The sequence below is a fragment of the Cyanistes caeruleus genome, chromosome Z, assembly GCF_971803275.1.
Source record: "Cyanistes caeruleus chromosome Z, bCyaCae1.hap1.1, whole genome shotgun sequence".
Taxonomy (NCBI): domain Eukaryota; kingdom Metazoa; phylum Chordata; class Aves; order Passeriformes; family Paridae; genus Cyanistes; species Cyanistes caeruleus.
In genome coordinates, this window is record NC_141732.1 from 38,418,871 (window position 1) to 38,428,631 (window position 9,761).

A 9,761-nucleotide genomic window follows, 5' to 3' on the forward strand; every position below is an offset into this window, starting at 1 on the left:
AATTCAGCATCTCAGCCCTGTGTATAACAGAGCTGGCAAAAAGGGTCCAGAGTTGTTCAGGGTGAACTGCAAACAGTATGGAGCTATTGGAGTAATTCACCAGGAAGTTCTGGGGACACAAACAGAGCTTGAATCCCACTCGTCTAAATTCTGAATTTATTAGATTAGTATAGGTAATGCATTTCTGAGTGACATTTGCAGTCTTTCTTTAAGGCATGCAGATAGATTATCAAAGTCAGTGTAATGTCTTTTTATTTCTTAGGTTCAAGAGGACATTTCAAACAACTTCTGTGAAAGATTGCCTGTCCTTGCAAGCATTTTAAAGTAAATTAGCAGGTCAGTTTTGGACAGGAAGTTTCTGGGGAAGATCAGCATGTGGTCTACTTGTTTCACTGTAACCAGGGTGGTGCCTGAGATTTGGTTTTGTGTGGAGCAGCCTGAGCTCCTCAGGCTCTCAGGCAGCTCGAGTCTTGTATAACATATGTGCTGAATTTAGCTCAAAGCAGAGCCAATGACTTGCCCTGACTACCTCAAACTTTACAGCAATGGATGACAGTGTGAAAACTCTGGTATGTTCAAGCTGTCCTTGACCTCTTCCTTAGTCATCTTATTGAAAAAAAAATTTAAAAAATAAAAAAAAAAATACAGGGTAGATTAATACAGATGTATCTAACCTGGTCAAATGATCTCATCAAGATTACAGGGATCCTTGGCACTCTATGAGTACTTGAACAGACAGCTCTTATTTTTCTTGAAATATGTCTTAATCCTGCAGGACCATCAGGAAATACAAAAGCGGAAATTGCAATTGGAGTGGGGCAGCAAGTAAGCAAGACAAAATTTGGTTCTGCTCTCCATGACCTTCCTTAGGGACAAAAGTGGGTCAGGAGTTTCAAATTGTCTTTGTTTCAGAAATATGTTGTCTGTTTTTTCCTGTGCAGGATCAGGGCTCAGTACAGCTTTTCTTCACAGTGTTTGTCAGTCACCATTATTTCCCTTCAAAATCAAAATTAAAGTCATTAGTCAGTTAATAGAATTTATAATGTGTTTTTTTTCTCTCTGCATGCCTGAATTAATATCCCAGATCCTCAATACCTCCACTGCATAATGACACTTCACATGCACAGAGGCAAAACCATTCAGCATACAAGCATTCTGATGATGAGTGCTCCAGCTGTAACACATCTCTCTACAGACAGAAGAGCACATTTGCTTGCTTGTTTACCTTTTGTAGCAGCATATGAAAACTGAAGTATTTCATGCCCTGTCTCCCTCCATTCCTCCCACTCATAATTTTCCTGAACATGTTTCATCCTCGTGTATTTTTTGGCTGCCATGTATGAAATCTATGTTAACTCTGGTTTCCTTCCTTAGTTTATTTCTGTATGCATGTCTTTTAGCAAGTGAAAAGTGCCCCAATGTTTTCAAAGATAGCTGGAATTGAGGAAAACACAAAATATTACAGACATAGGCTCCTTTATTTAGCAGGAATATTGATGTATAGATATAACAAAGAAAAACCAAAGTTAAAACCAAGGAAACTATTTCAAAAAGGAACCTGTTTTTGGTTTTTTTTATCAAATCTGCAGTTTCACAAGGCATTACTCTTACTCTTCATGTCACGAAAAGAATGTCCCTTAACTCCATGGCTATGTGTAACAAAATAAATTTGAAATTTTAAATGTATCATGATGTAAATTTATCAAGAACTAAAGTCTACTTACAAACCCTATAAGAAAAATATCTCCGAACCTTGTTCTGAATGTAGATGGGAGCTTAAACAAGTTTTGCCTCTGCCCAGGCCTCTGACAATAGGCAGTAGTACACTGAGGTGGCTAGCACCCCAAAACCCACTCTTGTTTGAAAGTTCTTAATAGTGGCCAATTAGGTCTAATACAAAATGAATTATTGATTTAATAGACACAAATTTAACAGACTAATTTAAGAATTTAAAAGCTTATGTACTGCATAGGATAAACAAAAGAAATACTACTAGTAGATAAATAATTCAGTGCATTGTAATAAGGTATTTATATTACAGCTAGTGAAGGAATAGTATAGATTAGGATTCTATGTATCTTATCATCCAAATTCTGGTGGGGCATACATAAAAAATCCTGTGCTCTGAATTTCACAGAATCACAGAATCACAAGGTTGGAAGAGATCTTCAAGATCATCGAGTCCAACCCAGCCCTAACACCTCAACTAAACCATGGCATGGAGTGCCATATCCAGTCTGTTTTTAAACACCTCCAGGGATGGTGACTCTACTTTTCTGCAAAAGTTACCACAAAGATGCGTCCAATGATTCAGGGAGGAAACCTACATGTTTCCAGGGGGTATGTAGGAGACTTCTGCCTCCATGAAAATTTGTGTCACTTTTATAGTGTAAAAGTAGTGTTTTTCAGTCAATAATTCCTAGCTTGTCTCTCTCTACATCTTGCTCTCAAAGCAAAGATGTTTATCTCTCAGCTGGGGATCTCGCCCTCTTGGTGTCAGAGATAACTCCAGGCATCTGTCTGGCCGGGGTTATCTCGCCCCTATGCACCAGCTGATAGACACAGCAGATGAGCTTTCTGTGGTAGAGTGGTGGGGAAAAATCCTGCCACAACCTATGGTTGCTTTTTACTTTTTTCCTCATATGCTTCTTGATTTACAAACTGCAAGTCAGAAGTCAAAAAAAATCCCTTTCACTGACTTTGGCTAGTATTAGATTCGCTGCTTCTCTTCTGTGGCAGAATATAGATATTTATATGGTTCATATATGGTTATATGTATGGAATACATAGATATTCATATGGTTCTGGCTATCTAAATAAGAGCCTTTCACAAGGATTCTAGGTATAAAGGATATTTCAGAGGTAGCTGAAGACTCTCAAATTAAAGTGTGCTAAAATGTCCATGACATGTTCAGAAAACAAAATGTGCTGGCAATTTAATGTGTGGTTTATATAGTTTTTTCAAGCATAAAGATGATATTATTTTAATGTATCTTAAAAATTTCATCCCGTCTTGCAAACACAGCATTGTTTTTACTATTTTACTCTCTCACACAATGTTGCAATAAAACAGAATTAGGTAATTCAATAATTCTAAATTGCTGGAAAAATTACTGGAAAATTACTGGAAAAGAACATTTTTCCGTTTGCACTAAATCAAAAAAGATTGCTCAGCAGCTAAAATTTAGAACAACAGCAACAAAACATACAAAAAGTCCTTTGACTTTACATGTCAAGAAAACCTAAACTGATTTGGGGCACTACTACTCTTTTTCAATGAGTGCTGATTCTGTGCTTCACACAATTGAAAAAATGGAATATGTGGACACTAGCTCAAAGTTCTTATATTTTTGCAAATCACAGCAGAATTAGACTTCCAAATGACAGACCTCTATAAGGAGAAAAATGGTATTTGGGATATTCTACCTATCAACCTATCAAGAATTTTCTTGTGCAAGCCAAGGGTTGCAAAACAGGCACAAATCTCTATTGCTCTGGCCTCTGATGTCCCTGCACCAAACTGTGTGGCTGGGGAAGATTTGGGGTTAATTAGCAAAGTGATGTCACTTGGGGTCCTGTATCACTAATGTGTTAATTTTCTTGAGTTATTAAAAAAGAAACTGCTTTTTTTGGTCTCCTCACTAGCATCTGATCTGAAACCTCCTCTGGGGCGTCTTTACAAGAAGATCTTTGCCCAGTGCACGTGATGTGGAGGGTGACTCACAATTTTATGTGATACATATACACTCTGAAGACCAGAATATAATGTTGGCTATAGATATTAGGAGTGAAAGGGATCTGTTAGTTCACTTGCATCCCAAATAAAATGCATGTTTACCCTTTGTGCTACAATGAAATTATGAAATAAATCACTTTATAGATTTGCTTGAAATTCACAACCAAGCTGTACAACACAGAAAACATTGCCTGATATTCCACTACAGGGTTCTCCTTTCTTAAGCTTTTCTTCTGCTCCCTGGTAATGATGGGAATAGGACACACAAATTATAGTAATCTGAAAGTTAACTCCTTTTCGAAGTTTGGGACCTAGAATGGTTTATTACACTTAGAAAGGTTTTACAAGTAAGTCCTCCTTGGAACCACAGCATTAGTTTTTAACATAGGATTGACCATTACAGCTTCTAATATTTACTTCTCTCCTAAGCATTTAAATCATGTTAGGAAGCTTTGTAATGTTTCTCTAATTTATATCTAAAAAAAATCATCCAATTGAGTTAAAAACACCACAATGGGAACACATACGTTTTCTTGGCAGAAAAAGAATTTTGTTGATATAATTTAAGATGAAAACCTCTTGTGAGAGAGAGAGATCAGAGAGGGCAAGATAGATCTGAAATGGCTTTGTTATTTACTTTGGAACTTACTGTGATCAAGTGGAAATTATCAATATACTACTGTGCAGATAAAAATTTTCTCATACAGAAGACATTTAGGGGAGGACGGGAGCAAGCACCAGTGTGTTGGCTATGAATGTAGCACACCTGCTATGTAGCTGAAGCCTAGTGTTGTATCTCCTCAGCTGCAAATCTACAACTTCAGATGGTTATTAGCATAAATTCTAGAATCCTAGAATGGCCTGGGTTGGAAAGACTCTTAAAGAGCACTGCAGCCCAACTTCCCTGCATTGGGCAGGGACACTTTCCACTAGACAAGGTTACTCAAAACCCTGTCCAGCCTGTCCTTGAACACTTCCAGTGGTGGGACATCCACAACTTTTCCAGACAACCTGTTCCAGTGCCTCAGCACCCTCACAGCAATTAATTTCTTCCTAATATATAATCCATCCTTTTCCACTTTAAAGCCATTCTCTCGTGTCCTGTCACTATATCCTTTCAAAAGCTACAGAGAAATCCTGCTCTGTTGCTTACAAGGGGTAAATGCGCACAGATGAGGTTTGCTTAGGGTTTCTCAGCCCAGTAGCAATTCTGTGCAATATTGAGCCTGTTCTAGTCTTCCAAAGGAACTACGAATTTCTGTATTCTCCAGGTGAATCTCTAATCCAAATAAACATCAGTACCATCTGTCATAATACAATTTGCAAACATCTGTAAACCCGCTGGAGATGTCTTTCTGTAACAGAATTAGAAGGCAAATTTGTACCTAAAGAGTTATAAATGGTAAGAGTTTGACATGGGATTTTGTGAAGTGTCATTTAAAATAATCTCATCTGCTCCAGAACAAAACTTGCTAAATTCAGTCAAAATTGAGCATGATTTTGCTTCACTTTATTTTTAGCTCATGCAAGCAGATTTTAAAATAAAAATATAACATCATTTTTAAAAGATAGCATTAGTTAGAATGATATTTTTCGCTTATTAAAGTAAAAATCATTGCAAGGTCAAAATAGCTCTCAATGTTTCCACCAGTACCTGTCATTCAGATTGTTAGCTGCTTCTGCATTTGGAACCATTACAGATGATCAAGAAATATCAATAAATATTCAGCAAAACTGCAGGCTGATATTTTGCTATAGTCTGGAAGCCATAAAACCCTAAAGCAGACCAGCTTGTGAAATTGCTTCTCTGGAAAACGAAGTGATCACCAAAAATATCTCACAGGTTGAGCAAGAAATAATTGGTGTATTTCCTTTCTTCATTCACAATGAACTAATTGAAATTCTGATAGATTCCTGCATGTAAATAATCATGGCACTGATGTACAATTCAAGGGACATTCAATGTGAGTATCAGTATCTCCAACTCTATTAATCTCCAGAAAGACAATTTTAAAATAAAATCCCTTCAGGGATTTGTTGGCTTATTTATGGCTGTCACTGTCTTTTGCAGCACTCACATGATCCAGTGAAACTTGCCAAAGGTCATCCAGAAGAGCATATGTTATAAAAGAAGCGGATGTCTCTTTATGCCACTGCCAATAGAGAAAATTACTGTTTGAGCTGAGCTACAAATCCAGTTCCCTGAAGTAATTTAGAATATATTTCTTTAGAAGTCCTAATATATCCTTCTAGGTCAATTTGGTTTTTAGCACCATTTGAAGTTAAATGTTTTGTGGAGGCTAACACCTGGCTATATTTAAGAAGGCAATGCAATCATCTTTTTAGACATTATGTTTAATTGGTATTTTAGAATTGATGAAAGTAAATGGAAATGTTCCAAAACATCCTGCCAAGTGTAGAAATTCATAATTTACTCACTGAGGACTGAAAGCTACAAATCCAGTAGCCACTTACAATAATCTGGTCCTTAACTACTGAGATAATGGCAATCAAAATTTCTAAAGCTTGAAGTCTGGGTATCAGATCTCAGAGACTCCCTCAGACCTCCCTTAGACCTCCCAGGTGGATTTCACTTCCAAATGCTGAAAGTAATCCAATGCTACTGGGAATGCTACAGGCTGTTTGTTTGGAATTGAAACCATGTTGGTTAGGAAGGGTTTTTAAATGAAAAGGAATGTGTTTTTTGTGTGGATCAATGAAGTAAAAAATTTAACTTTGTCTGGCAGGGAAAGTGTGCATGAACAAATTTTCTGAAAGTTGATTTCAAGGGGAAGCGATGAGGTGGGACCTCAGCTGAGCTCAGTGGCAGGACTGAAACTTAAAAGGGCAAAGGAGCACTGGCACCTGCCTGCCCTTGACTCACCATCCTTAATGCCTGCTGGAAGGGCAGACACTCATTATTCCAGGCCCTGGGTTCCAGTTCAGTAACTTTAGGTTACAGAAAACAGGTATTACCGCATGTTTAGAAGTTAAAACCATGCGTCTCTCTCTCCCACAAATTAACTGTTCTATAATTCCTATAATTCCTTCCGTTAGAGGTTGCTAGCCAGCATCTAAAAATATTTTCCGTCAAAGCTTGTGTCATGTCATTTTGTGCATTTATTTGAGGCAAAGAAAGGGTTAATCAATGACCAGCCAAGAAATTATGCCTGGCGATTAGGACCATCTTCCAAAGTATAAAATTTCACTGGGAAAAGTATTGCTCTCTCATGAAACAAAGGAAGGTGCATAGAGGATATGTTTGTAGGGGGTTAGTCAAATAGTATGCTATCAAGTTAGTCAAGCTTGTGGTACAGGATGCAATGGCTGTGCTAAGCATTTCTGGTCTGTATTTCAGTGTCACCTTCGATGGGAAGTAGGGAAAAAATGAACTCTATTAGGACTGTTCCAACAGCATTGGAAAGATCCTTTTGCTCTTCAGAGCAAATTGACAAGACACTGACTCCTCCTGTTACTTTAGCTGAGTTTCTGATAAATACTAAGTATTGATTTGATCCAATCCATGTATTAGATTACAGTAGATGAAAAAAGAGTATGTTGGTTTTTTGATATCAAATGTATGTGTATTTTTAAAGCAAATTCACATGGAAAATCTGGTAGACATGAAAACTAATTCGCCTTTCCCTTGTAAATGAATAAATGCGATTTCCTACCCTTGGAAGTACTAAATTATACAAACCTTAAGTCAGATGAAACCCGTTATATCATAATACAGCTGTTCTCTGAGCTTCAACATACTTGAAATTCTGGAAACAGGGGTTGTTGGAGGGCATTGACTCCTTTCACTCCCTTGAACTCAGACCATCACGAAGAATCTACACCACAGTCTTATATTTTAATCCCATGACTTGAAAAGGCACAGTGTCACTTCATGAGGAACAGAAAGTCCACTGTTCCAAAGGAAATCACTGGAGGTTTTTTCACCAGAAATAAACAGAAGCAGAAAGAAATGATCTGATCATCTCTTTCAGATGGAATCTCAGAGGAAAAACTACAGAGCCTACATGAAGAGAATAGAAATAACTCCAAGTTTGAGAATGCTTATTTAATATGTAACTACTTATATATGAAGTACATGAAAATCCAAAAGAAACATGAAAGCTTAATTATATTGTGACTATAAGTAAAAAGAGTATCCATTGAGAGCCTATCTCCTGAGGAACATTACAAGGCAAATTCCAGTAGCAAGGAATTGCAGCCTAGGGCAGATTTTAATAAAATTCTTAGGTAATCTATTTTGATTGAAAGATTTCCTCACCATCCACATTTATCTGTCCAACAACCTGTCCTTAGTTAGCTATGCTCTGTGTAGCAGTTTTGGCTTTTTCAGATGACTGCTCATTAAACATTCATGGGGAGATCAGGTGATGGGGTCTTATTGAATTTTCCAGAACATTTTGAATCTCTTCAATGTGCTGACCTCAAAGCAAGAATCTGCTGTGACACTGAGATGTTTTTTCAATTAAATCTATACATAGCTGGTTATTGGGCACGCAAGATATTACTGACACTACTTTGACAATATGTTTATTTAAAGACTTCTGTAGTACATCAATATTCCTATGGAATATTTAGCTAAGAACACTGTGTTTTCAGCTTCCTTATTTTTTTCCCCCCATACTTTGGTGGAGATTTTTGCTTCAACCCAGAAAAAATTCAAAAGTAAACTTGCTAGTATCTTTAACAAATGTGGCTTTTGGTCAAGTAGTTTTCTATTTCTTTAAAACCATTAACTTGTTCTTAGTGTGGTAGGGTCACAGAAAACTATAAAATAAACACAGTTTAACATTATTAACTAAGGCTTCAAAATACCAAAAGACAAAATGAAAAATTTATAACTGACCACAACTGAACACAGTCTCCTAAAATTAAGCTTAACTGAAAATTTTTCAGCACAAAGCTGTAGGGGATGTGCAAACTGGCTATACACAAATTGCCTTCAGCTAATCTATAAAAGATGCCATAGGATTTGATTAAAAAGAATCATGAATATTAATGTTACTCTTTGGAAGGAGAATTAGAGTATTCTAAGAAATTGGGATTTTTACACAATTTTTCATCACTTACATATAATGTAAGGAGGAATTAACATACAATTTTCTGGTGGAAGATAACTGTGCTGTGTCTATATAATAAATTCCACAGTAGAGTGAGAATCCATGGTCAAGGAAAGCTGTATGCTAACTCATCCTCTTCCTCCCTGTCCTCCTATACAAAGGCTAGGCCAGTGAACTTGACAGTAGACACTGTCAATGAAACAATCAATTAAAAATGAAAAATAATTACAACCAAGGAAAATCAGCCTGTTCAAATGAGAAAAATCACTCATTATATGCCTAGCATAATACTTTAATGAAAACAGATCATTGAAAATATGTCCAGGAGAATAAGAATTTGAAATCTGTCCATAAGGAGCGGTATTCTTGAGATAAAACTCATAAAGTTATAGAAGGAAAAACTCAGATAGCAATGAATGTAAATGTTATTGTTTTTTGACACTGGAGTAACATGAGCTTTCCCAAGGGGTACAGAGACCTGGCATGACATGGAATACATTTGCTACTACCTTCTGTAGCACATCAAACTTAGTGAAAATATCATATACTAGATTGTTCACTAAGCGTAAACTTGCATTTAAGTCTGGAAGTCTTTAAGTCCCTCTAAAGCTTTCAACTAGTTGCTGTGTTTCCTGTTATGTTCTGGGTGGTTTCAGTTTCCAACAAACAGTTAAACATTTGCAGCACTCAAAGAAGGCACATTAGCTTTGACTTACTGTCCAATGAAGGTTGAGAGAAATAAAAATGCTGAGAAGCGTTCAGGCTTTGTGCAACATTTTTCTCTGTTAACACGCTAGTGGGGAAAAAAAGTGCATTTTGCAAATTTTGTCTAAAATATTCCAATCAACAGGACCATTGAAAATAATATCTCTAGTAATAGAAAAGTGTTTGGGGCATGCCAGTAATTAGGATGTAAGAAAGTGGATGGTCCGGCACAATGAATATTT

General features: G+C 36.7%; 1 long non-coding RNA gene across 1 annotated transcript; it reads left to right on the forward strand.

The window, feature by feature from the left end:
• The first annotated feature begins 261 nt into the window (after positions 1 to 261).
• Positions 262 to 9,036, forward strand: LOC147648367 (uncharacterized). The gene is made up of 3 exons (XR_015280461.1): positions 262 to 336; positions 2,138 to 2,340; positions 7,095 to 9,036. It is a non-coding gene; the product is annotated as an uncharacterized LOC147648367 (long non-coding RNA).
• Positions 9,037 to 9,761: the final 725 nt, after the last annotated feature.